At 42.1% G+C, this 27,235-nt stretch overlaps 1 pseudogene; it reads left to right on the top strand.

The window, feature by feature from the left end:
- Positions 1-26,796, top strand: LOC100598724 (annotated as a pseudogene).
- Positions 26,797-27,235: the final 439 nt, after the last annotated feature.

Below are 27,235 nucleotides of genomic sequence, written 5' to 3'. Positions count from 1 at the left end.
ATGAATGAGAACGAGTCTGCTTTTAGGGAATCTTTAAGGGAGAGGAGGGAATTCGTCTTCAGCATCCTTCACGCAGGCCCCGCTGGTCTTTGCCGGTCTCCAAAGAGCTCCCCCTGCCCTCCACAAGAGGGCGCCAGAATTCCCAGGACAGGACCCGGTCCGCGGTCAGGAAACCCGAGGAAACGCGACGTGACCACTAGAGGGGGGCAGTGAGGCCCTTAAGCTGCATTCTGAGATTCCAATTGGTATTTGTTTATAAGGTTATTTTAAAGATGCTTTCATCTAAGAGACATGCTTTGTCCTGTGTGCATGATGCCAGTGAAAAATGTGCTCTTCAAACCACAGGAGCACACTTCAGCTCAGCATTTCCATCGCGTCAGGGCTGGTCTGACATAAGCAGGTGACTATGGCGGGAGGTGAGGGGATTGGGGGACGGAGTAGGGAGGGGGGGTGCCAGCTGCTGTTTACGCAGCAGAAAAGGCATTTTGTTCTGCTCGGTCTATCCACAACAGTTTGCAGGAAACATTAAACCTATTAAAGTGTGCCCTGTTTCAAGAATGCACGTAGGTCACCAACAACTGCTAAAGATCGATCCTTGCCACTTCTTTTTGAGGGAATTGGAGTTAATACAGAATACCCAAAGATAACAGGAGGAATCAAGTCGGGGTGGATGTGCTCCCACCCCACCCCAAGCAAATGAACCATCTCTGTTCCATCCAATAGCACCACCTAAATACCCTTTTGGAAGACTGCGGTATGCTCCACTGGAGTGCCCTGAAAAGAGCCCTGTAGTGATTAACGTAAGGACAAGAATGATTACGCTGGGATTTGTTTTTCAAGCACCCTGTTTTTGTGGCCAAGAACACATGCCTTGAATGGATACACTTCAGGTTTTTATATAGACAGTAGTGGGGGACTGGAGAAGGTTTAAGATGTACTTCAACGTGGAATAATAAGCGATCATTTTTCTGGGGTCCCCAACCCTCGGGCTGCAGACCAGTATGGGTCCGTGGCCTGTTAGGAACGAGCTACACACAGGAGGTGAGTGGTGGGCGAGCGAGCGCAGCTTCCTCTGTATTTACAGCCGCTCCCCATTGCTGGCATTGCCGCCTGAGCTCCACCTCCTGTTATATCCCTAGTGACGTTCGATTCTCACAGGAGTGCAAACCCTGTTGTGAACTGCCCATGCAAGGGATCTCGGTTGCGTGCTCCTTATGAGAATCTAACTAATGCCTGATGATCTGTCACGTCTCACGTCACCCACCCCCGCACCCCCCACGGATGAGACAGTCTAGTTGCAGGAAAACAAGCCCAGGGCTCCCACGAGTTCTAAATTATGGTGAGTCGTATAATTATTTCATTACATTTTACAATGTAATAATAAGACAAAGTGTGCCATAAATGTAACGCACCTGAATCATCCCCAAACCATCCCCGACATCATCCCTGGAGAAATTGTCTTCTATGAAACCAGTCCCTGGTGCCAAAAAGGTTGGGTACCGCTCTTTTAAATGACGCTGAGGGGTACATTGACATAGATGGATACTCTCAATATGTTGCTAAGTTAAAAAAAATAGGTTCTAAAACAGCATGACCCCATTTATGTCATATATGTGTATATACATACATTTTAAAAAGTGTGACAGATATATCCTAAAATGATTATTCCTGGATGGTGCAATTATAAATAATATTAAATATTTCTCATTTTTCCCTCCATTTGGTTTATCTGTATTTTCACATTTTATCTACCCAACCATGTATTACATGTGTAATTTTTTTTAAAGTTTGCCAACACATGCACTTTATATCTTTTTTTGGTATTAAGACCCAGTCTTAGAACTTTTTTACACTATTATCATACACTAAAAGAATTTTTACCATTCCACGTTAATAAGGTAAATACAACAAATTCCTTCAATATATTATTCTCCCATTTTATATATGTATATATAGACTTATTAAACAAGCATTTATTAGCACTTTAAAGAGTTATTTTTTAAGGGATAGAGTGATTCATCTTTTTGATTGCTTGCTTTCATCTAAGCCAAAATGATACATCTATAGAAACATTATGGGTGAGAATCAGAGTATACTCTTTTTGTTACTACATCTATATATAGTGTATATATAGTAACAAAATAAATACCATATGTATGTATATATACTATACTATACTATGTACTATACGTATACTGTATATTTATATGTTTCTTAACCATAATTTTACTAATAAAATTTCTTAAAGGAAAACCTTTGAAAGAATCATGCTTGATTTCAGTCATAACCTAAAGATGTTCTTTCAGGAAATTCTGGGATGATGTATGAGTTGTTGTGAAAATGATTCTGAAGCCAATTTTAGCAGCACTGAATTTCTTGTTTTTCTGTAATCAGTAAGAGGAATGCAGCGATTCATGAGCTTCTCAGCCTGTTCTTTGTCTCACCTGTGACACTAAAATAGTCCATTTTTCTAAGTGCTCCAGCCTTCCCAAACTCAATTATTAATAGATTAAATTTCTATGAATGTTTAAAAACAGTTGAGGTAGATAAGAGTTGTGATTCTCTGCCGTTTTCCAAATAACAAATGTATATTCACTACTGCATTAGTAAGAAACTATTCTGTATTCATAGGCCCTTCAAACTTCTAAAGAAATTTAGATTTATCTAAAGCTTAGGGTGTATAGTCAGAAAACTTTTTTTTTAATACTTTAAGTTCTGGGATACATGTGCAGAATGTGCAGGTTTGTTACATAGGTATACACATGTCATGGTGGTTTTCTGCACACATCAACCTGTCATCTACATTAGGTATTTCTCCTAATGCTTATCCCTCCCCTAGCCCCCCACCCCCTGACAGGCCCCAGTGTATGATGTTCCCTTCCCTGTGCCCATGTGTTCTCATTGTTCAGCTCCCATTTATGAGTGAGAACATGCAGTGTTTGGTTTTCTGTTCCTATGTTAGTTTCCTGAGAATGATGGTTTCCAGCTTCATCCATGTCCCTGCAAAGGACATCAACTCAACCTTTTTATGGCTGCATAGTATTCCATGGTATATATGTGCCACATTTTCTTTATCCAGTCTATCATGGATGGGCATTTGGGTTGGTTTCAAGTCTTTGCTATTGTGAATAGTGCTGCAATAAACATACGTGTGCATGCGTCTTTATAATAGAATGATTTATACTCCTTTGGGTATGTACCCAGTAATGGGATTGCTGGGTCCAATGGTATTTCTGATTCTAGATCCTTGAAGAATAGCCACACTGTCTTCCACAATGGTTGAACTAATTTACACTCCCACCAACAGTGTAAAAGCGTTCCTATTTCTCCACATCCTCTCCAGCATCTCTTGTTTCCTGACTTTTTAATGATCACCATTATAACTGGTGTGAGATGGTATCTCATTGTGATTTTGACTTGCATTTCTCTAATGACCAGTGATGATGAGCTTTTTTTCATATATTTGTTGGCCATATAAATGTCTTCTTTTGAGAAGTGTCTGTTCATATCGTTTGCCCACTTCTTGATGGGGTTGTTTTTTTCTTGTAAATTTGTTTAAATTCTTTGTAGATTCTGGATATTAGCCCTTCGTCAGATGGATAGATTGCAAAAATGTTCTCCCATTCTGTAGGTTGCCTGTTCACTCTGATGATAGATTTTTTTTTTCTGTGCAAAAGCTCTTTAGTTTAATTAGATCCCATTTGTCAATTTTGGCTTTTGTTGCTATTGCTTTCGGTGTTTTAGTCGTGAAGTCTTTGCCTATGCCTATGTCCTGAATGGTATTGCCTAGGTTTTCTTCTAGGGTTTTCATGGTTTTAGGTCTTACATTTAAGTCTTTAATCCACCTTGAGTTAATTTTGTATGAGGTGTAAGGAAGGGGCCCAGTTTCAGTTTTCTGCATATGGGTAGCCAGTTTTCCGAACACCATATATTAAATATGGAATCCTTTCCCCGTTGCTTATTTTTGTCAGGTCTGTCAAAGATCAGATAGTTGTAGATGTGTGGCATTATTTCTGAGGCCTCTGTTCTGTTCCATTGGTCTATATCTCTGTTTTAGTACCAGTACCATGCTGTTTTGGTTACTGAGGCCTTGTAGTATAGTTTGAAGTCAGGCAGCATGATACCTCCAGCTTTGTTCTTTTTGCTTGTAATTGTCTTGGCTATACGGGCTCTTTTCTGGTTCCATTTGAAATTTAAAGTAGTTTTTTCAAATTGTGTGAAGAAAGTCAATGGTAGCTTGATGGGGTTAGCATTGAATCTATAAATTACTTTGGGCATTATGGCCATTTTCACTATATTGACGCTTCGTATCCATGAGCATGGAATGTTTTTCCATCTGTTTGTGTCCTCTCTTGTTTGCTTGAGTAGTGGTTTGTAGTTCTCCTTGAAGAGGTCCTTCACATCCCTAGTAAGTTGTATTGCTAGGTATTTTATTCTCTTTGTAGCAATTGTGAATGGGAGTTCACTCATGATTTGGCTCTCTGTTTGTCTATTATTGGTGTATAGGAATGCTTGTGATTTTTGCACATAGACTTTGTATCCTGAGACTTTGCTGAGGTTGCTTATCAGCTTAAGGAGATTTTGGGCTGAGACAACGAGTTTTTCTAAATATACAATCATGTCATCTGCAAACAGAGACAATTTGACTTCCTCTCTTTCTATCTGAATACGCTTTATCTCTTTCTCTTGCCCGATTGCCTTGGCCAGAACTTCCAATACTAGGATGAATAGGAGTGAGAAAGGACATCCTTTTCTTGTGCCAGTTTTCAAAAGGAATGCTTCCAGCTTTTGCCCATTCAGTATGATATTGGCTGTGGGTTTGTCGTAAATAGCTCTTATTATTTTGAGATACATTCCATCAATATCTAGTTTATTGAGAGTTTTTAACATGAAGGGTTTTTGAATTTTATCGAAGGCCTTTTCTGCATCTATTGAGATAATCAAGTGGTTTTTGTCATTGGTTCTGTTTATGCGATGGATTACGTTTATTGATTTGAGTATGTAGAACCAGCCTTGTATCCCAGGGATGAAGCCGACTTGATCATGGTGGATAAGCTTTTTCTTGTGCTGCTGGATTCGGTTTGCCAGTATTTTATTGAAGATTTTCATATCGATGTTCATCAGGGAAATTGGCCTGAAATTTTCTTTTTTGTTGTGTCTCTGCCAGGTTTTGGTATCAGGATGACACTGGCCTCATAAAATGGGTTATGGAGGAGTCACTCTTTTTCTATTGTTTAGAATAGTTTCAGAAGGAATGGTACCAGCTCCTCTTTGTACCTCTAATAGAATTCGGCTGTGAATCCATCTGGTCCTGGGGTTTTATTTGTTGGTAGGTTATTAATTATAGTCTCAATTTCAGAACTTGTTATTGATTTATTCAGGGATTTGACTTCTTCCTGGTTTAGTCTTGGGAAGGTGTGTGTGTCTAGGAATTTATCCATTTCTTCTAGATTTTCTAGTTTATTTGCGTAGAGGTGTTTATAGTATTCTCTGATGGTAGTTGGTATTTCTGTAGGAACAGTGGTGATATCCCCTTTATCATTTTTTATTGTGTCTATTTGGTTCTTCTCTCTTTTCTTCTTCATTAGTCTGGCTAGCAGTCTATTTTGTTAATCTTTTCAAAAAATCAGCTCCTGGATTCATTAATTTTTTGCAGGGTTTTTCATGTCTCTATCTCCTTCAGTTCTGCTCTGATCTTAGTTATTTCTTGCTTTTGCTAGCTTTGGAATTTGTTTGCTCTTGCTTCTCTAGTTGTTTTCATTGTGATATTAGGGTGTCAATTTTATATCTTTCCTGCTTTCTCCTGTGGGCATTTAGTGCTATAAATTTCCCTCTAAACACTGCTTTAGCTGTGTCCCAGAGATTCTGGTATGTTGTGTCTTTGTTCTCATTGGTTTCAAAGAACTTACTTATTTCTGCCTTCATTTCGTTATTTACCCAGTAGTCACTCAGGAGCAGGTTGTTCAGCTTTCATGTGGTTGTGTGGTTTTGAGTGAGTTTCTTAATCCTGAATTCTGATTTGATTGCATGGTGGTCTGAAAGACTGTTATGATTTCCATTCTTTTGCATTTGTTGAGGAGTATTTTACTTCCAATTATGTGGTCAATTTTAGAATAAGTGTGATGTGCTGAGAAGAATGTATATTCTGTTGATTTGGGGTGGAGAGTTCTGTAGGTGGCTATTAGTACTGCTTGGTCCAGAGCTGAGTTCAAGTCCTGAATATCCTTGTTAATTTTCTGTCTCATTTATTTGTCTAATATTGGCAATAGGGTGTTAAAATCTCCCACAATTATTGTGTGGGAGTCTAAGTCTCTTTTTAGGACTCTAAGGACTTGCTTTATGAATCTGGGTCCTCCTGTATTGGGTGCATATATATTTAGGATAGTTAGCTCTTTTTGTTGCATTGATCCCTTTACCATTATGTAATACCCTTCTTTGTCTCTTTTGATCCTTGTTGGTTTAAAGTCTGTTTTATCAGAGACCAGGATTGCAACCCCACTCTTTTTTTGCTTTCCATTTGCTTGGTAAATATTCCCCCATCCCTTTATATTGAGCCTATGTATGTCTTTGCACATGAGATGGGTCTCCGGAATACAGCACACCAATGGGTCTTGACTCTTTATCCAATTTGCCAGTCTGTGTCTTTTAATTGGGGCATTTACCTCATTTACATTTAAGGTTAATATTGTTATGTGTGTATTTGATCCTGTCATTATGATGCTAGCTGTGTTTTTTGCCCATTATTTGATGCAGTTTCTTCATAGTGTCGATGGTCTTTACAATTTGGTATGTTTTTGCAGTGGCTGGTACCAGTTTTTCCTTTCCATATTTAGTGCTTCCTTCAGGAGCTCTGGTAAGGCAGGCCTGGTGGTGACAAAATCTCTCAGCATTTGCTTATCTGTAAAGGATTTTATTTCTCCTTCACATATGAAGCTTAGTTTGGCTGGATATGAAATTCTGGATTGAAAATTCTTTTCTTTAAGAATGTTGAATATTGGCCCCCACTCTCTTCTGGCTTGTAGGGTTTCTACAGAAAGGTCCCCTGTTAGTCTGATAGGCTTCCCTTTGTGGGTAAGCTGACCTTTCTCTCTGGCTGCCCCTAACATTTTTTCCTTCATTTCAACCTTGGTGAATCTGACAATTATGTGTCTCGGGGTTGCTCTTCTCGAGGAGTATCTTTGTGCTGTTCTCTGTATTTCCTGAATTTGAATGTTGGCCCGTCTTGCTAGGTTGGGGACATTCTCCTGGATAATATCCTGAAGAGTGTTTTCCAATTTGGTTCCATTCTCCCCGTCACTTTCAGGTACAACAGTCAAACGTAGTTTTGGTCTTTTCATATAGTCCCATATTTCTTAGAGGTTTTGTTTGTTCCTTTTCATTATTTTTTCTCTAATCTTGTCTTCATGCTTTATTCCATTAAGTTGGTCTTCGATCTCTGATGTCCTTTCTGCTGCTTGATCGATTTGAATATTGATACTTGTGTGTGCTTCACAAAGTTCTTATGCTGTTTTTCAGCTCCGTCAGGTCATTTATGTTCTTCTGTAAACTGGTTATTCTAGTTAGCAATTCCTCTAACTTTTTTTCAAGGTTCTTAGCTTTCTTGCATTGGGTTAGAACATGCTCCTTTAGCTTGGAGCAGTTTGTTATTACCCACCTTCTGAAGCCTACTTCTGTCAATTCATCAAACTCGTTCTCTGTCCGGTTTTATTCCCTTGCTGGTGAGGAGCTGTGATCCTTTGGAGGAGAAGAGGCATTCTGGTTTTTGGAATTTTCAGCCTTCTTGCACTGGTTTTCCCTTATCTTTGTGGATTTATCTATCTTTGGTCTTTGATGTTGGTGACCTTTGGATGGGTTTTTGTGTGGATGTCCTTTTTGTTGATGTTGATGCTATTCCTTTCTGTTTGTTAGTTTTCCTTCTAACAGTCAGGCCCCTCTGCTGCAGGTCTGCTGGAGTTTACTGGGGGTCTACTCCAGACCCTGTTTGCCTGGGTATCACCAACAGAGGCTGCAGAACAGCAAAGATTGCTGCCTGTTCCTTCTTCTGGATGCTTTGTCCCAGAGGGGCACCTGCCAGATGCCAGCCAGGGCTCTCCTGTAAGAGGTGTCTGTCAACCCCTGCTGGGAGGTGTCTCCCAGCCAGGAGTCACAGGGGTCAGGGACCCACTTGAGGAGGCAGTCTGTCCCTTAGCAGAGCTTGAGCACTGTGCTGGGAGATCCACTGCTCTCTTCAGAGCCAGCAGGCAGGAAACTTTAAGTCTGCTGAAACTGCGCCCACAGCCACCCCTTCCCCCAGGTGCTCTGTCCCAGGGAGATGGGAGTTTTGTCTATAAGCCCCTGACGGGGCTACTGCCTTTCTTTCAGAGATGCCCTGCCCAGAGAGGAGGACTCTAGAGAGGCAATATGGCTACAGTGGCTTTGCCAAGCTGCAGTCAGCTCTGCCCAGTTCGAACTTCCTGGCAGCTTTGTTTACACTGTGAGAGGAAAACCACCTACTCAAGCCTCAGTAATGGCGGATGCCCCTCCCCCCACCAAGCTTGAGCATCCCAGGTCAACTTCAGACTGCTGTGCTGACAGTGAGAATTTCAAGTCATTGGATCTTAGCTTGCTGGGCTCCATGGCGGTGGGATCCACTGAGCTAGACCACTTGGCTCCCTGGCTTCAGCCCCATCTCCAGGGGAGTGAACAGTTCTGTCCGTCTGGTGTTTCAGGTGCCACTGGGGTATGAAAAAAAAAAACCCTGCAGCTAGCTCAGTGCCTGTCCAAATGGCTGCCCAGTTCTGTGTGTGAAATCTAGGGCCCTGGTGGTTTAGGCACCCCAGGGAATCTCCTGGTCTGTGGGTTGTGAAGACCATGGGAAAAGCGTAGTATCGGGGCTGGGATGCACCATCCCTCATGACACAGTCCCTCACGGCTTCTGTTGGCTAGGGGAGGGAGTTCCCCGACCCCTTGCACTTCCCAGGTGAGGCGATGCCCCACCCTGCTTTGACTAGCCCTCCATGGGCTGCACCCACTGTCTAACCTGTCCCAGTGAGATGAGCCGGGTACCTCATTTGGAAATGCAGAAATCACCCACCTTCTGCATTGATCTCGCTGGGAGCTGTAGACCAGAGCTATTCCCATTTGGCCATCTTGCCAACCACTACATGGACTTTATATCTTTTGCATTTCAAGGGTTTGTTTAGGTAGAGCCTTCTGATTTTATTTTTTTTTTGAGACCCAGTTTCACTCTTGTCGCCCAGGCTGGAGTGTGACGGTATGATCTCGGCTCACTGCAACCTCTACCTCCAGGGTTCAAATGATTCCTTCCTGCCTCAGACTCCCGAGTAGCTGGGACTACAGGCGTGCGCCACCATGCCCAAGTAATGTTTGGATTTTTAGTAGAGACAGGGTTTCACCGTGTTGGCCAGGCTGGTCTCGAACTCCTGATCTCAGGTGATCTGCCTGCCTCGGCCTCCCAAAGTGCTGGGATTACAGGCATGAGACACTGCACCCGGCTGCCTTCTGATCTTTTTAAACAGGATGTTCTCATAATGATACGATTTCTATCCATCTGTTCTTATCCTGGATTCTCAAGGCTGAATAAAGAACTCATCAGGTGGAATTGCTGCTTTCACCTAATCTTGAACTTCTCTGCTTTGCTTTTGGAATGAAATGCTGTGGCTCCAAACTGTCCCTGGTCAGGGTCCTCCCTCACAGCACCACTCCAACCATCTTCTCTGTCCCAGCTTATTCTGTTTCTCAACTCCCAGCCTTAACCTGCCTAGACCTCTTCCTCATCCTTGATCATCCTCTGTGTGTGGTGGGTCCCAGGCTTTCTCTGAGCTTACCTCCACCACCTGGTGTGCCTGCTCTTTCTAGCCTCACCTGGTAACATCTCCATTCTTCCAGGCCACTTCAAATGCCCCTTCGTTTGGAGGCTTTCCCGAAGCCCAACAGGACATGAGCTCTGCAGTATTTGTAATGAAGGAGTAATGAAGCCAGATGGTGCCTCACGTGGTCCCTGCTTTTCCTACAATGCAGTTTGAGTTGTTTTTAGGAACAGCGACCACCTCTGCAAACAACCAGCAGCCCCACTGGTGCAGTGGGCATTTATGATGTTGAGTAACATAGTTTAGCCAAAAATACATACAATAAAGAAGAACTGGCCTCATACTAACATATTTCATGATGATTCAGAGATTATTAAGTGGTGCCAATTTCAAAAGCATATCTGAGCACACCGTTTCATTGCAGGGGTGTCCAATCTTTTGGCTTCACTGGGCCACATCAGAAGAAGAAGAATTGTCTTGGGCCACCTGTAAAATACATGAACACTAATGATAGCTGATGAGCTAAAAAAAAAAAAAAAAAAAAAAAAAAAAAAATCGCAAAACAATCTCATGTTTTAAGAAAGTTTACGAATTTGTGTTGGGCCACATTCAAGCCATCCTGGGCCACATGTGGCCTGTGGGCTGTGGATTGGGCAAGCTTGCTCTAGAGCCGTAGACAAGGTTTGTTGATGGTGGTGTAAGACGACAAGAAAAGGTGACCTGGGCCGCATCACACGCAGGGGCCACGAGGAGCAGCTCCACTCTGCAGGCCCCACCCCCGCCACTGGTGCAAATGAAGCTGTCCTCAGGCCTAGCAACTTGCCCTCTGCCCTCTTCAGCCTCAATACTATGCTGGCCTCTGTGCTGTCCTGGCCAATGGAGATGGGGACAAGGGGCTCCCCAGGGCAGCGGGAAGACAGCTCCTGCTAGATCACTACTCCCTCCCACCCAGCTGATGGGGAGAATCTCTAGTGGACCCATCCATTTTCTGGCTCTGTCTTATAGCCCAACCAGTGACACTGCCATCTTCTCCCATTTTCCAAGCTCCTCCCAGCCCCCTCCCCAGGCATCCCCTCTGTCAGGCAGTGAGGGTCTCCTTGGGAGGCAAGCAACCAGTAATGACAGTCAGGGCCACTTGTGGGTTGGAGGGAGGCAGACCCTGATCCAGAGGGAGTCCTGCTCATGGGTCCTCCAATGCTCCATGTGATTCCCCACTCTTTCCACAGTGCTCATGCCATGACCCCCACCTGGAACCACCCCTACCTTAATTTCATGCCAACTCCTACCCATCCTCCAAGGCTGGCTGAGGTCTTACCTCCCCTAGGGGCTTCTTGACCATTTCCCAGCCACAGAGCATCTGTCTCCTCGTACTGTCGGCTCTGGCTCTCATTTATTTAGTCCAGAGCTAAAGCACATGGGCTACAGTCAGGCTGCCGGGACCCAGGCTGTGTGACCCTGGACAACTTACCCACAGTGTCCTCAGTTTTCATATTTGTAAAATGGGAATACTCGTTGTGCCTACCTTGTAGGGTTATTGTGAAAATTAAATGAACTGGGCCATAGGTCCAGCTACATACTAAGAACTTCATACATCTTATCTTTTCTCTGGATAGCCTGTATTTTTCAGGTTAGTTTATTGTTATTTAACTTTACATAGTTTACATATTGTCTTCTTAATGAGGTTAGAGGTCCTCTGAGTGCTATAAGTAAGCTGTTGATGGTGCTCTTTGTAGTCTTCACAGCACCTAGCCAGTAACCTACACACAGTAGGTGCTTAATACTGTTTACATTCAATATAGTGCTAGCAGTGTCATGTGGTCTGCAAAATAGATCCTACCAAAATGTAAGTCATGGATCAGTGTAACTGTCAAAGGCTTCTAGTTTCAGGTAGACTTTGCTGCAACACAAACCAGCCTAAAACATGGTGGCCTAAAAACAACAATGACGATTTATTATTTCTCATGATTCTGTGGGTCAACTCAGGAGTTCTGTTAGTTTGCAACATTTAGCTGGAGGGTCGGTGGGGCTGGAGGAACCAAGATGGCCTCACTCATGTCTAGCCCTTGGTTCTGGCTGGTGGCTGGGCTCCATGTTTCTTCTTCATGTGACTGACTGCTCATGCTCCAATAGGCGAGACTAGGCTTCTTAATAGCATGGTGGTGACTCAGGATTTTAAAAGTGTTACAATCAAAGGTATATTAGTATCCACCTCTAGGTTCTGGGACTTGCTATGTCACTTTTGTCATACTGTATTGATCAAAGCAGCTCACAAAGCTGGCCCCAATTCAGAGGCAGTGAAATAGATATCACCATTTAAAGGGAACACACCCTTAGTAAGAAATTTGGTTAGCTTGTGAGATGACAATCTTCATAATCTTTCTATGTCATGCTTTACAGTTGAACAGTTGAACAAAGGTGTTCACAAGCATTTGCTATTTGAGCCTCATAAGAACTCAAAATTCCTCTGAGGCAGGAAGGAGAGGTATACAATCTTTAAAACGTGGAGTAGAAGGCTAAATTTACACAGATTCCTCAGACTCACACAGCCAATGAATAGAATTGCACTCATGCGGCAATTTCCTTTTTTTTTGTTTTGAAATATTTCAGTCCTACAACAAGTATAGAAAAATAATACTCACCCATGTATCTTCCACCTCGCTTAAGAAATAGGATGTTAGCAACTCACTGAAGCTTCCTGAACATCAGTTACCAGTCAGATAGTCTCCATGTCCACTAACTGCTTTCTTTAGGATAAAAGCCATCTTGCATTTGGTGTCTATCATGTCCATGCATAAAGTTAAGCATTTTCCACATATGTTTTGTTGTTGTTGAGTTGTTTTTTGTTCATTTGTTTGTTTTTGTTTGTTTGTTTGTTGTTTGTTTTAAGACAGAGTCTTGCTCTATCACCCAGGCTGGAGTGCAGTGGCACAATCTCGGCTTACTGCATCCTCCACCTCCCAGGTTCAAGTGATTTTTGTGCCTCAGCCTCCTGAACAGCAGGGATTACAGATGTGCACCACCATGCCTGGCTAGTTTTTGTATTTTTAGTAGAGACAAAGTTTCAGCATGTTGGCTAGGCTGGTCTCGATCTCCTAACCTCAAGTGATCTGCCCACCTTGGCTTCCCAAAGTGCTAGGATTACAGGCATCAGCCGCCATACCTGGCCTTTTTTCCACATATGTTTTTATCCATCAATTACAACTACCATATTTCATTGTTTCTAAGGCAGATTTGTTTTTTCACATTTTCATCTCTCTGCAATTAGGATGCTCTCATCATTGGTGACATCTTCCAAAAGCAGTCAGCCAGGTGGCTGCTGTATCATAACCATCATGGCCATATATTCTCTAACATCACAGGGACGAGAAACAAACTTGCAGAATTGGTGTCGGAAGTGTGGGAAAAGATTCTGGAGACAATGGCAGGGTACTCTTCTTATGCTGAGGAACCAAGTGGCTATGAGGAGAGGGTAGGGGAAGAAGGGGTGGCAAATCAGAAATGTTGTAGCAAGATTCCAGAAGCAGTAACCAAAAGTAGGTTAGCTGTACCTAACTGCAAAAATAGCTTGAGAGTACAATGCCAATGACTTTGTTCTTTTATAGATTATTTTCAGAAATGCTATATCACCAATACTCAATTTGGATGGAGGTTTTATTGTGCCAAAAAACACAGACACCAGGAAAGAATTCTAAGAAGTCAGATGTAGATGTGGAAAAATTTACAGAATATCTTAATTGATTATGTTACTTATATTTTCCTCTTTTATGCATGTATCAGAGTAATATATGGTTTAAAAAACTGTCAAATCAGTGTGGAATTATAAGTGACAAGCAAACTTTTTGTCAGAGTTTAATTCTCAGCATTTTTTCTGTCTTAATGGTGTACAAAATAATAGTCTATCTTATAAACTTTATTTTTATTTATTTATTTTTTCTGGAGACAGAGTTTCACTCTTGTCACCCAGGCTGGAGTGCAATAGTGCCATCTTGGCTCACTGCAACCTCCACTTCCCTGGTTCAAGCAATTCTCCTGCCTCATCTTCCCAAGGAGCTGGGATTACAGGTACATGTCACTGCACCCAGCTATTTTTTGTATTTTTAGTAGAGACAGGGTTTTGCCGTGTTGGCCAGGCTGGTCTTGAAATCCTGACCTCTGGTGATCCGCCTACCTTGGCCTCCGAAAGTGCTGGAATTACAGGTGTGAACCAGCCTGCCCGGCTATCTTATAAGCTTTAGGTAAATACTGTCAAATTGTGTCTATAATTCTGTAAACCACACTTGTTTGCCTGACATTATGTTTTTGAGGTTTTTCAATTTGCTAAATCTAGGCCTGGTTCATTCATCTTAACTACTGTATAACATCCCATTGTATAAATATACCATGTTTTATGTATCCTTTTTATCCATTCTCCCATTTATGGGCATTTAGATTGCTTCCATTTTTTTAAATTTCAAAGAACGTAGTTATGGGTATCTTGTACAGAGCTCCTTGTGAATAGAATTTCTGAATCACAAAGAATACACATCTTTGACTTAATAGACATTCTCAAATCATTCTACAATGTGTCAAATTTGCAATCTGATTATTCCTATATGAGAGGTCCTGATTTCAAGGGCCTCTTCATTGAACTTCCATCCTCCCCTCTAATTCCCTCTAACTCACTCCCTTACATAGCCGAAGTGACCACTAAAATACACAGCAGATCAAATCACATCTCAGCTTTAAATCTTTCCATGGATTTCCACTGTGATTTCCAACAAGACCGCAATGACTCACTGGGCCCTGACTTTGCTCCAGAACCTCAACTCTTGCTGTCACTACATCTGACCAGACCCACCCTCAACATTATAAACAATGCTTCAGAATCCTCTTAGCTTCTTTTCCACAAGAGTCCTTTCTCTCACCCTCTGTATACACCATTTTCTCTCCTTGGAATGCTCTTTCTATTAAAACCTCTCCTGTCCCTCCTAAGCCCAAATTTCCCTAATTAACTCTATTCACCTTTCCATGTCTAAACGTAGTCATCTCTTTTCCCTGGGAGCCTTTTTTGGCTCCCACTCCCCCCACACCCACCATCATCACTGGAGTAAGTATTTTTCCCATATCCTCTGTGGCATATTTGACAGGCACTCCCCCATCACAGCATCATCACACAGTGCTAAAATCACCTCTTTGCTGGTTTTACTCTCCTACAAGACTTTAAAGTCCTCAAATTGAAAAGGGGGGGAACAGTGTCTATCTTGTTCACTGCTGTATTCTCACCCAATATGCAGTTTACACAGCACTCATAAATACTATGTTTGTTGGATAAACAAGTACATGAAGCAAATCAGCACGTGAATCCAGATCATTTGATCAGACTTCCCATTTCATCCAAGACAACTTCTCTTCCTAAAATACAAATTACTATGCAAGCCATCATGAGGAGGAAATGCCAGAGATAAAATTTGGAATTGGGGTGTCAAATTATAAAAATTCCTCTAGGTTTGATGGCATCTTCAAGCCTTGTAAGTGGTGTCTTGGGTCTAGGCATGCCATTTACAACATGAGGAGGGATGGAAGGAAGGAGTCCACTGGGTTGGCCCTGTTTGCAGCCACCTGTAATGCACAGCTTGGGTAATGGAAAGCACATCTGGAGATGTTTGAGAAGCAATCAGCCATTCCCAACATAGGATAGAAACAAAATGGAAAACGTTAAAGTTAACATGGAGAGATTAAAAATCATTTGGAATTATTTCATAAGGATGTCCTGTAGTTTTTTGACATATATGTATTTTAAGACAAGAAATGAATTTGCCAGATCCTGACAGCTCTCTCTTAAATCAAGAAAAATGAAAATATACTTAGTTTTTAAAATGCCTACATCAACTATGGGTCTTCAGCTGAATCATAGTATACTGAATTTAGGAAGCCAACAACTTCCTTCTGAGTTAAATATCAGAGACTGGCATCCCCTAAGTCAGTGGTTCCTAAACTCTAGCATCCATCTGAATCACCAAGAGACTTATGAAAACACAAATTGCTGCCCACACACACCTCTGAGAGTTTCTTATTCACCAGGTCTGGGTAAGGCAGGAAATTTGCACTTCTAAAAAGTTCCTAGAACCATTAAAAAAAGATGAAGTGTTAATACATGCTACAACATGGATGAACCTCCAAAACATTACGCTAAGTGAAAGAAGCCACATACATAAAGTCATAGATTGTGTGATTCAATTTATATGAAACACCTAGAACAGGCAAATCTGTAGAGATGAAAAGTGATTCATGGTTTCCAGAGGCCAAGTTGAGGGGGAAATGGGGACTGACTACTTAATGTGTATAGGCTTTTCTTTTGGAGTAATGAAAATATTTTACAACTAGATAGAGGTGATGGTTGCATAACACTGAGAATATACTAAACATGAGTGGATTGTTCACTTTCATTGTATGTTATGTGAATTTTACCTCAATAACAACAAAAAGTTTCTAGGTAATGTTGATATGGTCCAGAGACCACACTTTGAGAAGCACTGACTTTAGTTACAAGCACAGAGAAGAGACTGAAGTAAGCCAACTTCCAAAATGGATGGAAGCCTCCATGTGTAATCCAGCAAGCCTGTCTACAGCTGAGAACTCAGGAAGGCTGAAACAGGCTGTTGCACTGGAAATCTTCACTCTCAATTTGGGCTCGGACCAATAGCTGGCAGCCACTTCCACATTCCAAATTGAAGTCCTGAACCACCCGAGCAAAGGACGGGGCTGAATCCAGTTGTACTCATCTCAGCTGACCAATCACCTCTGGCTTATAAAGAGGACGTTAAGGAATGAGGGAAAGTTGGCAAATGGACAGATAATTTCTTTGGATATAGTCGCTGGCATTCTGTGAGGCTGCCCTCATGCCTTGGGGAAGGGGTGAGAATTCTTCCCTTTTCACTTCACATGTGCCCATCTACCCATCTCTGGATACTGTTTGCAGGCCTAGGGCCATTAATCTTTTTAAAGAACTTGAGAAGGTGAAGACCATTTCATCCCCACTGCAATATGTAAAAAGAGAGATGGACCTAGAGCCAGAACAACAAAGCTTTGCTCTCAGTTCTGCCTCTCACTAATTCACTGCCTTGACCAATTGTTTACTTTCTCTGAGCCTCAATTTCCTCATCTGGAAAATGGGAATAAGAGTGACTGCTTCATAGGGCTTTTGTGAGAACTAAACAAGATAACCTTTGAAAGCACTATAATATGCTTTATGTATCATGGTTATTATTTTCCACAATTAGAATGTTGCTCTGCCACTGTACCCACTGATCCAGTGTGCCTAAAAGGCTCCAAGGGATGCTCCTCCTCCTGAGAGGTGCAGCCCCCTATCTTTTTTCCTACAACTACTCATGAAAGATGTTATCTACATGTGTCACAATGCAATGTGGATCTGGGTATTATTGGAGGAAAACCTATTCTGCATAGGAGACAAGAAAAACAAACAGGAAGTATGGATAAGTAGGTTGACACCTGCAAGACAAGTTAGAGCATAAAGAAGAGGTAAATGCTGAACATAGAAAGGAGAGAACGGAATGACCGAGAGGCACCTGTTGTTCATGACACAGTCAATATCCACGAGGCCTCAGATCAACCCAACTGATGATGGCCATTCTGGCCTTACATGTGGTCTGCCCAAGAAGTGCATATGAAGGCCATAGTGCTGCTCATCAGGCTGAGGGGTGAGCTACAGCTGCCTTCAGGAGTGTTTATTCCTGTGTTTCAGCAAAGGGACAAATGTGTGTGTTGCTGACTGTAGACATCTTTCATATGCCTGTCTCCCTTGCTTGCATATCAACTCTGTACATACATACACGGGACACGGTGGGGAGGCTGATGCAGCAGAGAGAGAGAACAAATGAACATTGCTAGCACAGGGTGCAGACAGTGGGATCTTCCATCCACTGAGATCTTTCTCTAAGTGTATTAGCCTACTCCACGTGTCTCCTTGTTTCTCACTAGGTGTTTTAAATGGAATCAATAAACCAGCTCATTCAAGTGTTTTACTTTGTTCTGGGAGGCTTTCTATTCCCTGTCTTTAAGACAGCTTGCCTGGCAGTGTTCTGTGAGGCTGCCATTACATCAAGGTAGTTACTCACATGGCACACATCTCATGCCTTTGCACACATGGCCTGTGCCCTCTGCCTGGAAGGCCCTTTGTTGGGCTCACACCATTTACTCTTCAAAACCACAATTGAATATCAGTTTTTCTGCAAAGCCTTCCCTCATCCTATCCCAACTGTCACCCCACCGTAAATGTCTAGCCCTTAACATTTTGTCTCCATTGTAAGACTTATCACACTGGACCATACATGTGTGTCTTCTCATTTTTCCCTCCTTCTGTATGCCATAATCAGCTTGAGGGAAGGAACCAGGTACAACTCCTGATGCATACTAGGTGCATGCAAGTATCTGCGCCAAAAGTATCTGCAGAAAGGACTGATAGATGACAACTGATGCTCATAGGACCTCCTGCCGAAAGAGGTGGTGAAATCATTTAGAGCCAAAATTTTTCAGTCTGCTTCTAGAAGTTAAGCCAGAAAATACGGATACATTTTATTTTCTGAAACTTTCCATGGCAATAAAACACCACTGCAAAGTTAGAAGACATTTGACAAACAGGGACATTTTGAAAATTATATCACAAAAGGTTAATGTTCCTAATATATAAAGAAGTACTAAAAATAGAGAAGAAAAAACCAACAATCCTATAGAAAAGTGGGGGAGGGAGGGAGTAACAAGTAGACAGATCAGATAAGAATTGTCAGTGGTTTGTAAACTTATTACAAGATGTTCAGCTTTACTCAGAATTAGGAAAATGCAAATTAAAACTCTTTGGGGATAACATTTTTTACCCACCAGATGAACAAGAATATTCATGTTTAGCAAAATGCTTTATGGCAAGCTTATGGGGAAACCGGCATTCTCATACATTGCTGGGGGAAATGCCAAACATTAGAAACATTACAGGAGGGATCTTGTAGCATCTTGTGCACACTCCTTCACCCTTTGACCTAGTAAACACACTTCTAGAAATGTATCCCAAAGTTACACTGCAAAAATACAAAGGCAAAAAAGGGGTATGTGGAAACTATTGTTCATTGCAGTTCTATTCATAATGGCAAAAGAATGGAAAGACCCAAATGCCCAAGTATAAAAAATTGTTTGATGAAGCTAGACAAATATACTCAATACAGTGCTATACAGTTATGAAAAAGAATAAAAAATCTCTCTATGTAATCTATGGATCATCTCCAAGGTATATCCCATATATCTGGAATCCCCTCAGAGCACCTTCCTTTGAAACAGGCAAGAATAATCAAATCTCTCATACAACAAAGTCCAAATAATACTTTCCCCTCAAGGAGTGGGGCAGAGCTCTCTATCCCTTAAGTGTGGGCTGCAGATGGTGACTTTCTTCCAAAGTGTACAATACGGAAAGAACAGAAAAAGGGAACATTAGCATGGAAAGACCTGACAGAATCGTACCTCATCCAAGTGACCAAGGCCAACATCAACAGTGATCAGTCATGTTGATAGTATGTGTCCCTGCTAAGATGTGGTGAGAATGGCATTTTCCCTCTGTGGCCTTCCTCCCAAAACCCATATTCCCAATCTATCAGGAAAACATTTGATAAGCCCCAGTGGAGGGACATTATAAAAAATACCCGACTAGTACTTCTCAAAACTGTGAAGGTCAGGCCAGGCACGGTGGCTCACGCCTGTAATCCCAGCACTTTGGGAGGCCGAGGCGGGCAGATCACCTGAGGTCGGGAGTTTGAGACCAGCCTGACCAACGTGGAGAAACCCCATCTCTTCTAAAAATACAAAATTAGCCGGGCAGGGTGGCGCATGCCTGTAATCCCGGCTACTCTGGAGGCTGAGGCAGGAGAATCACTTGAACCCGGGAGGCAGAGGTTGCAGTGAACTAAGATCATGCCATGGCACTCCAGCCTGGGCAACAAGAGTGAAACTCCATCAGAACAAAAACAAAAACAAATGTCAAGGTCATCAAAACCAAAGAAAGTCTGGAAACTGTCACAGTTAGAGGAGCCTGAGGAGACAAGGATGACCAAATGTAATGTGGTATCATGGGTGGGATCTTGGGACAGAAACAGTGCATGAGGTCAACACTAAGGAGCTCTGAATACAGCATGGACTTCAATTAGTAACAGTGTATACATATTGGTTCATTAGTTGTGACAAATGTACCATACTAATAATGTAAGATATTAATAATAGGGGAAACTTCATGAAGTGTGTATGGAAACTCTATCTGCTATCTTTGAAATGCTCTGTAAATTTAAAACGATTCTGAAACAAAAATTGGATTCTAAAAAGTGTCACTTTTCAAACTTGGCTATAGCTTTCAAACAAGCAAATACATACATAGAAAAAGGGAACAATTTAAATTCTATTAACAGTAAGCTTGTTAAATAAATCATGGCATACTCATCTGACACACTGAAAAATAAAAATGAGGTAGGTACAATGTGAAAGGAGTTCCATAATATATTAAGGGAAAAAAATCAAGGCACAGAACATTGTGCATAGTAAAATCCCTCTTGTATAAATAAATAATTTTTAAAAGATAAAATATAGATCTATTTTTAGATGCTGATACACACATGAAAGATTTTCCGGAAAGATACTAGAAAATGTATTTATACAGTTGTTACTTCTGAGATTGGAACTGGTGCTACAAGGTGGGAGGGTGTTTTAACACTTTCATCTAATGTTGAACTTTGTGTGCGTGTATTTTAATTTTTAAAAATCATCATCCTTTTGGATTACAACTAATCTAGCTTCAGGATTACATACAGCTAAAATTGAAGAGAGGATTTGAAAGGATCTGCATCTCCATGCTATACTTTTTGAGTGTTTCCAAGAAACCCAGCCTGATATTAACCTCTGTCACATTATTTTTTATTTTTTATTTTTTTTTTTTGAGACAGAGTCTTGCTTTGTCACCCAGGCTGGAGTGCAGTGGTTTGATCTTGGCTCACTGCAGCCTCCGCCTCCCAGGTTCAAGCGAATCTCCTGCCTCAGCACCACCCCCCGCCCACAACCCGAGTAGCTGGGACTATAGGTGTGCACCACAATACCTGGCTAATTTTTGTATTCTTTTAGTAGAGACAAGGTTTCACCATGTTGGCCAGGGTGGTCTTGAACTCCTGACCTCAGGTGATCCACCTGCCTCAGCCTCCCAAAGTGCTGGGATTACAGGTGTGAGCCACCGTGCCTGGCCAACATTACCCATTTTTGATGATTAATTTATGTGTCAACTTGTCTGGGCTAAGGGATGCCAGGATAGCTGGTAAAGTGTTATTTCTGCATGTGTCTGTGAGGGTGTTTCTGGAACAGATTAGCATTTGAATCAGTAAACTGAATAGAGAAGATTATCTTCACCAATGTGGTTGGGTATCATCTAGTCCATGGAGGATCCATATAGAACAAAAATGTGGGAAAAAAGCAAATTTGCTCTCTTCTTGAGCTGGGACATTTATATTCTCCCACCACTGGACATCAGTGTTCCTGGTTCTCTGGCCTCTGGACACAGACTGGGACTTACACTAACCGTACCCCGGTTCTCAGGCCTTTTGATTCAGACTGATTCAGACTAAAGTTACACCACCAGCTTTTCTGGTTGTCTAGCTTGCAGATGTCAAATCATGGAAGTACTCAGCCTCCATAGTTATGTTGGCCAACTCTTATCATAAATACATATGTATACGTATGTATTCTGTTATATGTATGTTTGATTCTGTTTCTCTGGAGAATCCTAACATACCATTAAAGCATTAACATTAATTATCAATTGGATGCTATCATCTTAGAAATCTAAGAGGAATCTTCTGAGAAATTGGATATGAGAGATCTGCATACTGATGAATGCATGCAAATGAGCAGTAGGGAGACTGGCACATGTGGTGGATAAGCAAATGTTTCCAAGGGATGGGCTGTTAAGAGGAGAGTCTGGGTTGACCGGGGTACACATTAGATCATGAGTTATTTGATAAGGCAGAAGAGGCCACAGATACAGGATGATGGGATTTGAAGGAGACAGACCACAAGGAAAGGGCCTAATATTTACCTTAATAGACTATTGAGCAGTTATATCTAATCCAGCGATTCTCATCTCCAGAGGTACATTAGAATCACCTGGGGAAGATTTTTAAGGCTGTGTTCTTCAACAGGGCAATAGAGAAACAGATCATGGCACATCCACATAGAGTAACACTCAGCAATAAAAATGAACTATGGACACATAGTATCAACCAAACTGATGAATCTCAAATGCATTATGCTAAGTGAAAGCAGCCCACACTGAAAAACTACATACTGCATGATTTCATTCTCATGTCATTCTGCAAAAGACAAGACTATAGGAAAAGAAAACATATCAACGGCTGCCAAGAGCTTGGGGTGCAAGGACAGCCTGACTACAAAGGGGCATAAAAGAATTTGGGAGAGGGCGTGGACCTGTTCTATATGGATTGTAATAGTTACATGACTGCAGCCTCCGCCTCCCAGGTTCAAGCGAATCTCCTGCCTCAGCACCACCCCCCGCCCACAACCCGAGTAGCTGGGACTATAGGTGTGCACCACAATACCTGGCTAATTTTTGTATTCTTTTAGTAGCGACAAGGTTTCACCATGTTGGCCAGGGTGGTCTTGAACTCCTGACCTCAGGTGATCCACCTGCCTCAGCCTCCCAAAGTGCTGGGATTACAGGTGTGAGCCACCGTGCCCGGCCAACATGTGGCAAAATTTACAAAACTGTACCCTAAATAAGATGAATTTTATTGCATATAAATTATACTTTAATACAAAAGGCCTTCCCCGAAATATTACAATTCATTTGGTCTTGGGTGGAGCCCAGAGATTATTTTTTAAAAGCTCCCCAGATGGAAAATATCTGCTTCGGTCTAAGATGGAGTATCAAGGAGTGGATTTTCCCTCCCACCTGAGTCAACCAAAAAAAAAAAGAAAAAGAAAAAGAAAAGCAGAGAAAATATACGAAACAATGGGCTTTAAGACACTGACCATCAGGCAACCAAGGATGGTGAACCCTGCAGTTTGGAGGTGATGGAATACCGCTGTTTATCTTGATTATAGGGATTATTCCATGGGTGTATATACATATTAACACTTAGCAAATTGTACAATTTCATATGTGTAGTTTATAGTACATCAATTATGCATCATTAAAGGCATTTTTCTTTAAGTTCCCCAGGTGATTCCAAACGTATAGCCAGAGTTAAGAACCATCAGCCCCAACATACAACCTTACTTGGCCCTGGAATCTAACATCGTAAGATTCTGATCATTTGAACTCAATGTAATGTGATTGAAGCACATAAAAAGTTAAAGTTTATTACAAGACATACTTTACTTAAACAGAATTCATTTTAGGAACCAAGTTCACACTTGCAGGAATAGTAGTTTTTGACAATGAATCTTTTAATAGTGATTGACATCACTGTTAAAAACAAAACAGAGACACAGAGAGAGAGGCTGGGACCCTAACTGGAAAGATTTTAAATGTTAGAACAAAATACATTAATAACAACTTCTGGGAAACTTAGAATATGCACAAAAAGCCTTAAAATTGTTCATAACATTTAACCCAGAATTTAAACTAAGGACATAGAAAAGAGCACAAGTGTGTCACTTCAGCAATGCTATAATAGCAGGAACATGGGAATCTAAAACAAAAACACAAAAGAAGTGGCTACATGAATTATGGTATGTGAGTAAAAAGAATAGTACAAGGCCATCTAAAATAATATCGTATAATAATATCTAATGATATCATTAGATATTCATATCTATATGTATATATGATTAGATGTTAATCTATGTAATATTAATATCTAATGATATCATTAGATATGATATTAGCCCGAGGCTGCAGCAGCGCATCCCCGGGCGCGGCGCCCACCAAAACTCGTGGTGGGAGGGCTTGGCTCCGAGGGGGCTGGGAGCCCAGGCGCCCTGGAGTGAGGGGGGTCGGGAGCGGGCTCTGGAGGCTGCGGAGGCGACGCCGGAGAGGACGGAGCCTCGGCGGGGAGCGGATCTTTTGAAGATGGTTTGGCTGCCTTGGAGATTTGGAGATCTGATACCACGATGAAGACTCACACACAGGGGTTCTCCCAGTGTGTTTTTCATATATTTGCTTTGCGTTGTGTCAGCCTACATCACCGACAAGAACCCAAAAGTCATGATTCCCTTCACCAATGCCAACTACGACAGCCACCCCATGCTGTACTTCAGGGCAGAGGTGGCAGAGCTGCAGCTCAGGGTGGCCAGCTCGCAGGAGCACATTGCAGCCCGCCTCACGGAGGCTGTGCACATGATGCTGTGCGGCCCCTTGGAATACCTCCCTCCCTGGGATCCCAAGGATTACAGTGCCCACTAGAATGAAATCTATGGAAACAACTTGGTTGCCTTGGCAATGTTCTGTGTGCTGTATCCTGAGAACACTGAAGCCCGAGACATGGCCAAAGTCCACATGGAGAGGATGGCAGTGCAGCCCAGTTGGTTGGTGAAAGATGCTCCTCGGGATGAGGTCCCGCATGCTCATTCCCTGGTTGGTTTTGCCACTGCTTATGACTTCTTGAACAACTACCTGAGCAAGACACAACAGGAGAAGTTTCTTGAAGTGATTGCCGGTGCCTCAGGGTATATGTATGAAACTTCATACAGGAGAGGACAGGAATTTTAATACCTGCACAATCATCAGCCCACCAACTGCATGGCTTGGCTCACAGGAAGCCTAGTCCTGACGAATCAAGGATATCTTCAAGAAGCCTGCTTATGGACCAAACAAGTTCTGACCATCATGGAGAAATCTCTGGTCTTGCTCAGGGAGATGATGGATGGCTCCCTCTATGAAAGAGTTGTGTATGGCAGCTACACCACTAGATAACTCTTCCAATACATGTTTCTCATCCAGAGGCACTTCAACATCAACCGCGTTGGCCATCCGTGGCTTAAACAGCACTTTGCCTTTATGGGTAGAACCATCCTGCCAGGGTTTTAAAGGACTGTGGCTATTGCGGACTCAAATTACAACTGGTTTTATGGTCCAGAAAGCCAATTAGTGTTCCTTGATAAATTTGTCATGCGTAACAGCAATGGTAACTGGCTAGCTGACCAAATCAGAAGGAACTGTGTGGTGGAAGGTCCAGGAACACTGTCCAAAGGGCATCGCTGGTGCACTTTGCACAAAGAATTTCTCTGGTATGATGCCAGCTTGAAATCAGTTCCTCCTCCAGACTGTGGCACCCCTACACTGCATCATTTTGAAGACCGGGTGTCGTGACTTATGGAAGTGCACTACCTGCTGAAATCAATAAATCTTTCCTCTCTTTCAAGTCTGGAAAACTGAGGGGACATGCAATATGTGACATTGTCCACAGAAACAAATACAAAGATTGGATCAAAGGGTGGAGAAACTGTAATGCAGGGCATGAACTTCCTTTTGCTCCCAGTTGTGTGCCTTTCATCACTGAGGCTCTGTACAGGCCAAAGTACACTTTCTTCAACAATGTTTTGATGTTTTCTGCAGCTGTGTCAAAGAGCTGCTTTTCTCCCTGGAAGGGTCAAGTCACAGAAGACTGTTCATCAAAATGGTCTAAATACCAGCATGACCTGGCAGCTAGCTGTCAAGGGAGAGTGGTTGCAGCAGAGGAGAAAAATGGGGTAGTTTTCATCTGAGGAGAAGGTGTGGGAGCTTATAACCCCCAGCTCAACCTAAAGAATGTTCAGAGGAATCTGATCCTCCTACATCCACAGCTGCTTCTCCTTGTAGACCAAATACACCTGGGAGAGGAGAGTTCCCTGGAGACAGCAGTGAGCTTCTTCCACAATGTGGATGTTCCTTTTGAGGAAACTGTTGTAGATGGTGTCCATGGGGCTTTCATCAGGTAGAGAGATGGTCTCTATATAAAGTACTGATGGACAATACTGGCTACAGCAAGAAAGCAACATTTGCCTCAGTGACATATCCTGGGAGCTATCCCCTACAACGGGACAAACTATGTGAATGTCACCATGCACCTCCGAAGTCCCATCACCAGGCCAGCTTAACGGGTCACTATAGATGTTCAGAGCTTCACCATCCATGGAGACTCTCAGCAACTTGATGTGTTCGTAGCCACCAGTGAACATGCCTACACAATGTACCTGTGGACAGGTGAGGCCGCAGGACAGTCTGCCTTTGCACACGTCATTGCTGATCATCACAAAATTCTGTTTGACCGGAATGCAGCCATCAAGAGCAGCATTGTCCCTGAGGTGAAGGACTATGCTGCTATTGTGGAACAGAACCTGCAGCATTTTAAGCCAGTGTTTCAGCTGGAGAAGCAGATACTGTCCTGAGTCCAGAACCAGCTAGCTTTAGGAAGACTGATGACCGCCTGCTGAGATTTTCGGATAAGAGACAGGCTGAAGAAGCCGTCGACAGGATTTTTGCCATAACACAGCAACAGCAGCAGCAAAGCAAGTCAAAGAAAAACCAAAGGGCAGGCGAACGCTATAAATCTGTGGATGCTGTCCCTGATACTTTTGCACAGACTGAGGTCAATGAGAAAAAGATTAGACAGAAAGCTCAGATTCAGGCACAGAAAGAACTACCCATAAATGAAGATGAAGAAATGAAAAAGTTCTTAGATTTTGCAGATGTAACATATGAGAAACATAAAAATGGGGCTTGATGAAAGGCCGGGTTGGACAGGCACGGATGGTGACAACCACTCGTAGCAGGGCCTCATCACTATCTGCTTCCTATACCAGATTGTTCCTCATCCTGAACATTGCTATTTTCTTTGTCATGTTGGCAATACAACTGACTTATTTCCAGAAGGCCCAGAACCTACATGGCCAAAGATGTCTTTATGCAGTTCTTCTAATAGATAGCTGTATCTTATTGTGGTTGTACGCTTCTTATTCCCAATCACAGTGTTAGCACTGAAGCTATAAATAGCCTGGTCATTTTGTGATCACAAAAGTCCATGAAAAAAAAACTTATTACCCCAGTTTATCAGATTTTTTCCCTCAGATTCATTTTAACAAATTAAGCGAAGATATTTTGACACAAGAAAGCAGGAATATGGAGAAATTGGAGCAGGAAAGGAATTTATCAAGGCAATAGGAAAAGCTCGGTGGTCCTATGGTGTCTCTGGAAGTATTTGGCATTGCAGTTGAGCAGTCCATGTAGCACTACTTTTAGAAGAAACAAAAAGTCTGTTTTTTAATGTTTTATGAGAAAAAGGTTTAGATAGAATCGGGTTTTATTAATATTAATGTAACGCTATTAGCAATTTCCATATACTATATTATGGAAAAGACTGAAGAATACAATTCTGAGAAATATTTTAAAATTTTTAATGGTATAGTCATGGTGA

Source organism: Nomascus leucogenys, chromosome 1a, assembly GCF_006542625.1.
Source record: "Nomascus leucogenys isolate Asia chromosome 1a, Asia_NLE_v1, whole genome shotgun sequence".
NCBI classification, from domain to species: domain Eukaryota; kingdom Metazoa; phylum Chordata; class Mammalia; order Primates; family Hylobatidae; genus Nomascus; species Nomascus leucogenys.
The sequence above is the reverse complement of the archived record's forward strand: the minus strand, read 5'-3'. Positions and strand labels throughout refer to the sequence as shown.